Source organism: Alligator mississippiensis, chromosome 1 (genome assembly GCF_030867095.1).
Source record: "Alligator mississippiensis isolate rAllMis1 chromosome 1, rAllMis1, whole genome shotgun sequence".
NCBI lineage: Eukaryota > Metazoa > Chordata > Crocodylia > Alligatoridae > Alligator > Alligator mississippiensis.
This window is the reverse complement of record NC_081824.1, coordinates 27,461,569-27,468,970: the sequence shown is the minus strand read 5'-3', so window position 1 is coordinate 27,468,970 and position 7,402 is coordinate 27,461,569. Positions and strand designations below refer to the sequence as shown.

General features: G+C 42.8%; 1 long non-coding RNA gene across 1 annotated transcript; it reads right to left on the bottom strand.

Annotated features, from left to right (window-relative positions):
* Window positions 1–1,249: 1,249 nt before the first annotated feature.
* On the bottom strand, window positions 1,250–5,556 carry LOC109284373 (uncharacterized). The gene is made up of 2 exons (XR_002091811.2): window positions 5,190–5,556; window positions 1,250–3,461 (listed from the first exon to the last, which is right to left on the bottom strand). It is a non-coding gene; the product is annotated as an uncharacterized LOC109284373 (long non-coding RNA).
* Window positions 5,557–7,402: the final 1,846 nt, after the last annotated feature.

Genomic DNA, 7,402 nt, shown 5'->3' with positions numbered 1-7,402 from the left:
AGGAAGAGGGTCTGCAGAGGCATGTCTACTGCTCCACAATTAATGTTTGTTGTTAGTACTTATCATTCTTGTATGCTTGTATTTATTGAATAAGATCATCTTTACAGAGTATCAGAAGTGGTGAATATGAAAGAACATTAAAAAATTTGAATTCCAATTTGAAAAAGAAGCTGGAAACTGAGAGCAAGTGGAGCAACACAGCCATGTTGAAGGACAAGGGTCTCTAACTGATCTTCCTGGCCATGTTCCAAGTTCTAAGTTATGTTCTAAGTAAAAAAGACAGTTAGTCATTAAACATTTGCAACCTCCACCTGCCTTTCTTATTTTGGGCAATGTACTAAAGAACTGGAGCGTGTACAGACAAAGTTTTGACAGGAGTCTAACAACCACAGAGGCAAAAGAGAACAATGACAAAGTCAAATCCTCAATCTTCTTGCACACCTTGAGGGAGGAAGCCCTGGCAGTTTTAAAACACCTTTATTTTGGCAGAAGGTGAAAATATGCAGTTAAGAGTAAGACTATTCAAATTTGAGGAGTATTACATGCCAAAAAAAAAAAAAATAAATAAAAAAAGAGAGAGATCCTTGAAAGACTCATTTTTTATGTGCAGACAAAGAACAGGAGATGGTATAAATTGCTATGTCATGGAACTAAAGAGACTGAGTAAGAACTGTGCTTTTGGAGACTGTCTCTCTGATTAGAGAGAGTAATATCTGTGGCATTGCAAATACTTCATACAAGAAAAACATTCTGCATGAGGGAGACTTGTCCCTAGGAAAGACTATTGAAATGTGCAGGGCAGCAGAAACAGTGAAGGCTGAAGCTGCAGAACTGAATGCACTAAAAGTGTATTGTCCATGCATTAGGCATGAAAGAATGTGGCCAGAAAAAGCCACCTCACAGAGTAGAACTTTTTGCTGGTAAGAAGCCACTTCACAGGGTGGAATTTTCATTGGCAAAGAGAGTGATAAATTAAAAAAGCAAATGTAAAAAGCAATATGACCCAAAACCTTGTGCTGCGATTAGAAAGATCTGTTTGAACTGCAATTTCTTCAAAAAGGAACTATTTTGCTAAGTGCTACAGATCTCAAACAAACAAAAAAAACCCCCCTCAGGTTCATACAGCTGAGATAACACTAAAGGAATTTTATATAGATATAGCTAAATGAAGGGAGATCAATGAGAGAGATGGGATTTTACCAGTAGAAGTGCAAGGAGCAATAGTTTCATTTAAATTTAACATAAGAGCTCAGGTTAATATTTTACTAGAATAGGTATGTAGAAAATTGAAATTTAGTCCAAAACTAAGTCCAACAAATATTAAAATAACTGTACATTCAGGAACAAATAAACTAGTGAAAGGGAGATGTGTTGTTCACGTCTGATATAGACATATACATTTGTACAAACTCATTGTGGTTCCAAGGGAGGTGACATCAATTTTATGCCCAACAGTTTGTGAGAAACTGAATCTACTTAAATGTGTGTTTGCAGTACAAGAAGGTACAACAGTCAGGCTTCCTGATGAGCTTCTTGGCTGTCCCAGCCCTATTCTGGACAATTTTCTTAAGAAATAATTTGATACATAGCACTAGTCATAACCATGTCCTTAAGAAAAGTTCCTTCAAACACAAATGCAAATATTATCACGCAGAAAAAAGAATCAGCCTCAGCAGTTTGTAGGCAATTAACTCAATACGATGGTCAAAAGCACGGTTGCCAAAAGCACAAGTCAACTGGATCCCAGTATAAAGATTTAAGTCTATCAAGGAGGCATGGATGACTGGTGACACCTTAGTCGGGGTGGGGGGCACGTGCCCCCTCCCACTGCCCCATGACCAGTCCGGCCAACAGGAGAAGTCCCCCCATGACTGATCCTGCCAACCGGCGGGGCGGTCCCCTCCATGGCTGATCCTGCTAACTGGCCAATCCCGCAACGGCCGATCACTGCAGCCGCTTCTGGGAGTGGCTGCAGCTGCTTTTGGTAGCGGCTGCAGCGATTGGCTGGCGCTTGAAGGGGTGGGTACCGGTGTTCCTGCTTGCCCCCCCTGCCCATCACTTAAGCAGCAAGCGCAGCTGCTCAGGGGGTGCACCGGCACTCACACCCCCATGCACCCCCTATGCATCAGCACTGCTTGGAGGGAAAGCTCCCCACCCAAACCAATAATTTGTCAATCTGAGAAGACAGTTTCTCGAAGACATGTTAAGAGAGCTGCAGAAGCGTGAAAGGGAAAGTGAGTGATAAAGTTGCACTTCAGAGTGCAGTACTAGTAACCTTTCCTCTGTAGATGGGTGTTAATGGAAGTTTATGTTAATTTATTTTTGTAGTTGCTAAGTGGGAAGTTGTATTGATAGAAGTAATAAGTTAAGGAAGCAACCTAAAAGGAGACTGAGGGACTAGGGCAGTTGGGAGATGGTTTCCTAGTTAAGTAGCTCATTTCTCAATTAGAGAGAGACAAAGGACCTGCAGAAGTTTGCCTACTGCTCCACACTTAAAGTTTGTTGTTAGTTCTTCTCATTCTTGTATGTCTCTATTTATTGAACCCAGTGATCATTATAGTCCAGTGGTTAGGTACTAAGCTGGAACTTAAGAGATTTGGGTTCAGTTCCCTACTTAACCATAGGCTTTCTGTATTATCTTGAATGGATAAGTTAAGTACTTGTTGTACCTTGATCCACATCTGGAAAAAGTGGATAATGTTTTTAATTACTCATCCCTTACCAGTCTCTTTCATTCTTTTGTTGTTTATTCTGTGTTTGTGGAGTATCTATCACGAAAGTCTCAGGGTTGGATCCTGTTCCACCTTTGAGACATCTAAATATGATCCCAATCCATTCTGAAAATCCATTCACCTAAAAGGTAGGCAAGGTTCTTTGAGTAGATTTGATATATTTTATTAGACTAACTGAGTAGTTGGAAAAAAGTTCTTAGCTTTTTGTATGGACTCAATATAGACATTGAAAATCCAAAAGCAGCTAAAATGCAGCATCTTCGGTGTTTCAGGGGTGTACTTGTATATTGAGTCCATGATTTTTTGTATCCAGTAGATTTATGAAGTGAAGTTGGTAGGCTTAACTACAAAAGGTGTTTTGTAAGTTCCCTTTGAGGATTAGAACTGAGAGTTCGGAGAGGGAGTGACTGTCTTGTGAGAAGTGTGCCCCCGCAGGTAGTTGGGTATTCTTGTACAAGAATTATCTCGTATTTGCTAGATTTTCAGCGTCCGTTCATTTTGGTGCACAGTTGTTGTTTTGTTTCTCCTACATATTTTCTATCAGGGCATTTGGTGCATTGGATGAGGTATATTACATTTCTGGAGGTGCAGGTGTAGGATCCAGGAATGGTGATGGTTCTATTGTGGGGTGTAGTTATTGTGGGGCTGGTGGAGATATGTTGACCGGTTTTGCATTTCTTGTCCCAGCATGGTCTGTGAATGGATCCTTGGTGCTTTTTGTGATCAAGTCTGAAGGGCACGACAAAGAAATATTACAAATTAGATACACTAATGATTCTTTGGGAGAAGGTAAAATAGGATTCCACTTACATACCTAATAGATGAAACATGATCTGGCCCCTGGTATCATTGAATTTCCAGATGTTACTCCAATACTACTTTTACTAAGTAATAATTTGGCTCTAAATAGCTCTAGCTTTATTTGTCAGAAATGTTCATGGATTATAATGAATTATCACTGGGCACATCTACACATGGCCCTGTGGTGCTGTTGTTACCATGCCATCATTTAGTATGTCCTTTTGGAACTACTAAATGATGGTGCAGTAACAGCCCATACTGTACTGACTATGCCGTACATGGTTATTTTTAGCTGCTACATTGCTGCAGCGATGCACTATACTGAGGGTGCGTGTTGCTATGATGGCATAGCTGTGGCATCATGGTTTTTGCCTGCAGAAGCTATGTTGCCATAGTGCATTGCTACAGTGACATAGCGTCTTATGTAGATGTGCCCACTGCATCTAAAAATCAGGATTTTCTATCAGCTCTTGAGTATCGCAAGAGAAATACAGCACTGTTAAAATTCAAACTCTAAAATTTATTAAAATCCATCAACCATTGTTTTTGTTGTGCTGGAAGTAACAATGCAAATGAATAGTTCTGTAATTCCATCAGTCTCTTGGATATAATCTAATTTAAAAGTCATTGTACCAAAATATACTTATTCAAAGTTTCAGGAAAATGATATGGAATACAAACCATAAAAGCCATCATGGGTTATATCTTCGCATTCAGATAACATTTTATAGTCACTCCAGGTTTTTAACCATTTTAATTTAATACCGATTGTAACAGGGTCCCTGTTAGGAACCCTGTTACTTGGGAAAGATCCTCAACAGCTGTGGGAACTCCCCCTACTCCCTGCATGGGCAGCCAATAGGAAGCAAGCTTTAGGAATAAAAGAAAGGGAAAACCCTGAAGAAGAGGCCTTTGGGCACCAAGTGAGGCAGTCAGGGATGACGGAATTTGGAAGAAGAGAAGAGGACTTACGGGACTCCCAGATGGACCCCAGGAAGTTCGGTGATATTCATTATGCACAAAGCAGAAACTTTGAGTGACTGATTCCCAAGAGAAACAGTGGGGCTACGCCCGGAAGAAATCATCCTGCCAGTAAATTTTGCGGCGCTTGATAGGTGGAGAGAGTGGAGGCATAAGGTGGTGGATTCCTGAAGGGAGAGGCAGGCAACGGCTGAAGAACCACCCTGCTGGCAAACCCCGTGGTGCCAAGAAGTGCAGGGAAGGTGGAGGCATCTGGCGGGAGATCCACCGTAACTAGCAAGACTTGCAGGTCGGTCCCTCAGTGAAGGAAAGTGGCATTCCTGGGCTGGAACCCAGTGAAACTGAGGAATCTGGGGACACTAGAGGCTAATCCTGGAGAGGCAATAATCCTAGGCTCTCTCCAGGTGCATGCACCCACGTAGAGCAAGGAACGCGGGAAGTGCCTTCTGCTAATGAGGCAATTAATGGCGGCATACAAAGGCTTGGGCCTTTAGACTTCTCATTTTCTTTTAAAGACTCCTGAGCAAATGAGTGGGGATTGTGTTTTTGAATACTACGTGTGGAGGGAGGAAGCCAGAGACTCCCTACGTGATCTGCAATGTGGAATCAAAACCACCCAACACATAGACTATTAACAAGGCAATTAACCTCATTGGGCCACCTGCCATCACTTACCTGGGAGATCCTGCAGCTGAAGGTCTCCCCTTGAGTCTCAGGGTGGTCCAGGGAGAGGCTCGAGCCTATTGCCATCTCCAACCTGGGCCACTGTAAGGGAAAAGATAAGAAAAGTAATAAAATGCATTGATCAATGTAATAGATCGGGACAGGTTATTCCATGGGTACCAATTAACATCTCATTAATCTCTTTCCTCCCTTTTTGAGATCCAAGTTGTGGCAGGTGAGAACCAGAGGAAAGGGTGGTACCCGTAAATTTTAGTAATTTAGACCCTGATCCTACAAAAGACTTTCATGGGCTTGGCCACAAGCACCTGACTTTTTACTATTGAAGTCAAAGACTATATGCAGGTTTAAAGATAATCTTGTGTGTCTGATGTTCCTTCTCCTAATAACCACCTCCCTGGCTTGTGATTCCATTATCCCATGAATCCGTCTTCCCACCTCCTCAAGATGCCTTCTTCATAATCCACCCTGTCCCCCACAATGATATACTTCAGTCTCACATTCCTAATCCACCATTAGGTCCATTCCACTAGTCTACAGCACATAATCTACAGCAATGTAGCCTTCTTTCTTCCCCAGAATCCCATCTCTTATCATTCGACTCCTTTAGATTCCCTTCAGCAGCTTTTCTAACCTGTGTGGGTTCCTGCTTAGCAGTGGCTGCTATTCTGCTTTCCTTGGAGTCTCTCAGATTCTCTTATCAACTTTTTATTCATATCTATCTCTTCTACAGTGGTGATGCATAGCATTTGCACAGGGGTGTACGTGCACCCCCTGAGAAAGCTGGTGCACCTCTGGACTGGCTGTATTCCCTGCTTATGCAATGGGCAGGGGGGGCAAGAAGGAGTGTGGGTGCTTCCCCGCTGTGAGTGCCAGCCACAGACTGGGAGCCCCTAATGTAGCACCATGGCCACTTCCAGAAGTGCCGTGGCTGCTTCCAGGAGCACTGTGGCCACTTTCTGGTCAGTGAGTTTTGCCGTGGTAGGATCCCCCCTCCCCAGTTGGTGAGATTGGCTGTGGGGGGGTGCCCCTCAATCACTGACTGGTTGCTGGGGTGTCATGTGCTCCTTCTGACTAAGATGGCACCAGTCGCCCATGCTCTTCTGCATACTTTTCTCTTGTATATTGTTTCTCCCCATCTTCAAATCTTCAAATACCTCAGCAGGTGCATCTACACGATCAACTAATTTGACACAATAAACTTTGGCAGAATTCAGCTGGAGTCAGCTGCTCCCAGATGTAGCATTTACACATACGCCCAAGACAGCAGCAATCTGAGCCTGAGCAGAGCAGCCCCAGGCTGTCAGCAGCCTCAAGGGGTCAGCCCCAAGCTCCAAGTGATGGGGACAGGTAGTGGAGGGGCTGGTTGGGGCAGGAGGTTGCTACGGTGTTGGGCTACCCAGCAGGCATCCCCTGAACTGTAGCACCCTCGTGCTCCAGTCAGCCCCATCACCATTTACATGTGCCCTGCAATGGCATAAGTAATGCTGCCATAGGATACTACTTGTCCCAGACAGTACTATCCTATGGTGGAGTTAATTTACTGAGTCCTAATATGAGCGAATGTGTAGATGGTGACACTTTACTGGGGAGCTAATGAGTTAACAGCACTAAAGAGCAATAAAGTGCACGTGTAGATGCCCTCAGTGATTCCTTCCTTCTTTTTTCTGCAACCCTTCTCTGCACAACCATTTTGCCCTTCCAGCAATATGGCCTGAGTTTTTCTCCCCATTCCTCATAAATACCCAATTTTATTATTTAAAGCAGACATTGTTGTAGGCAGAAACTATTAAACGTTTTGGATTTTGTTGCTCTGTTCCTGTATTACCATGTTGGTTATAAAGCATACAAACCTGGGCTATATGGATGCTTAAGGCTTGATCCATCCACTATGGGATTCTTTCCACTGACTTTAATAGGTGATTAAATCAGACCTTGATGTCTGGTGAGTAACCAGTCCTTCCAGTGTATCTGATATTTTCACTATGGAATATGCAACGACACAACATGACCTAAGAAAAATAAGGCATCTATTCTTCAGTATTCATCCTCAAGTCTTGGCAACAACAGTATTACACAAATATTTTTAAATACTATCCTAGGATATTGTTTATCTTTCTTCACCCAACAGTCCAGGGAAAACAAACATCCATCTTAGAAATCTATTTGGTTAAAGCAACAGTCACATGAAAATAACCTTGTTGAAT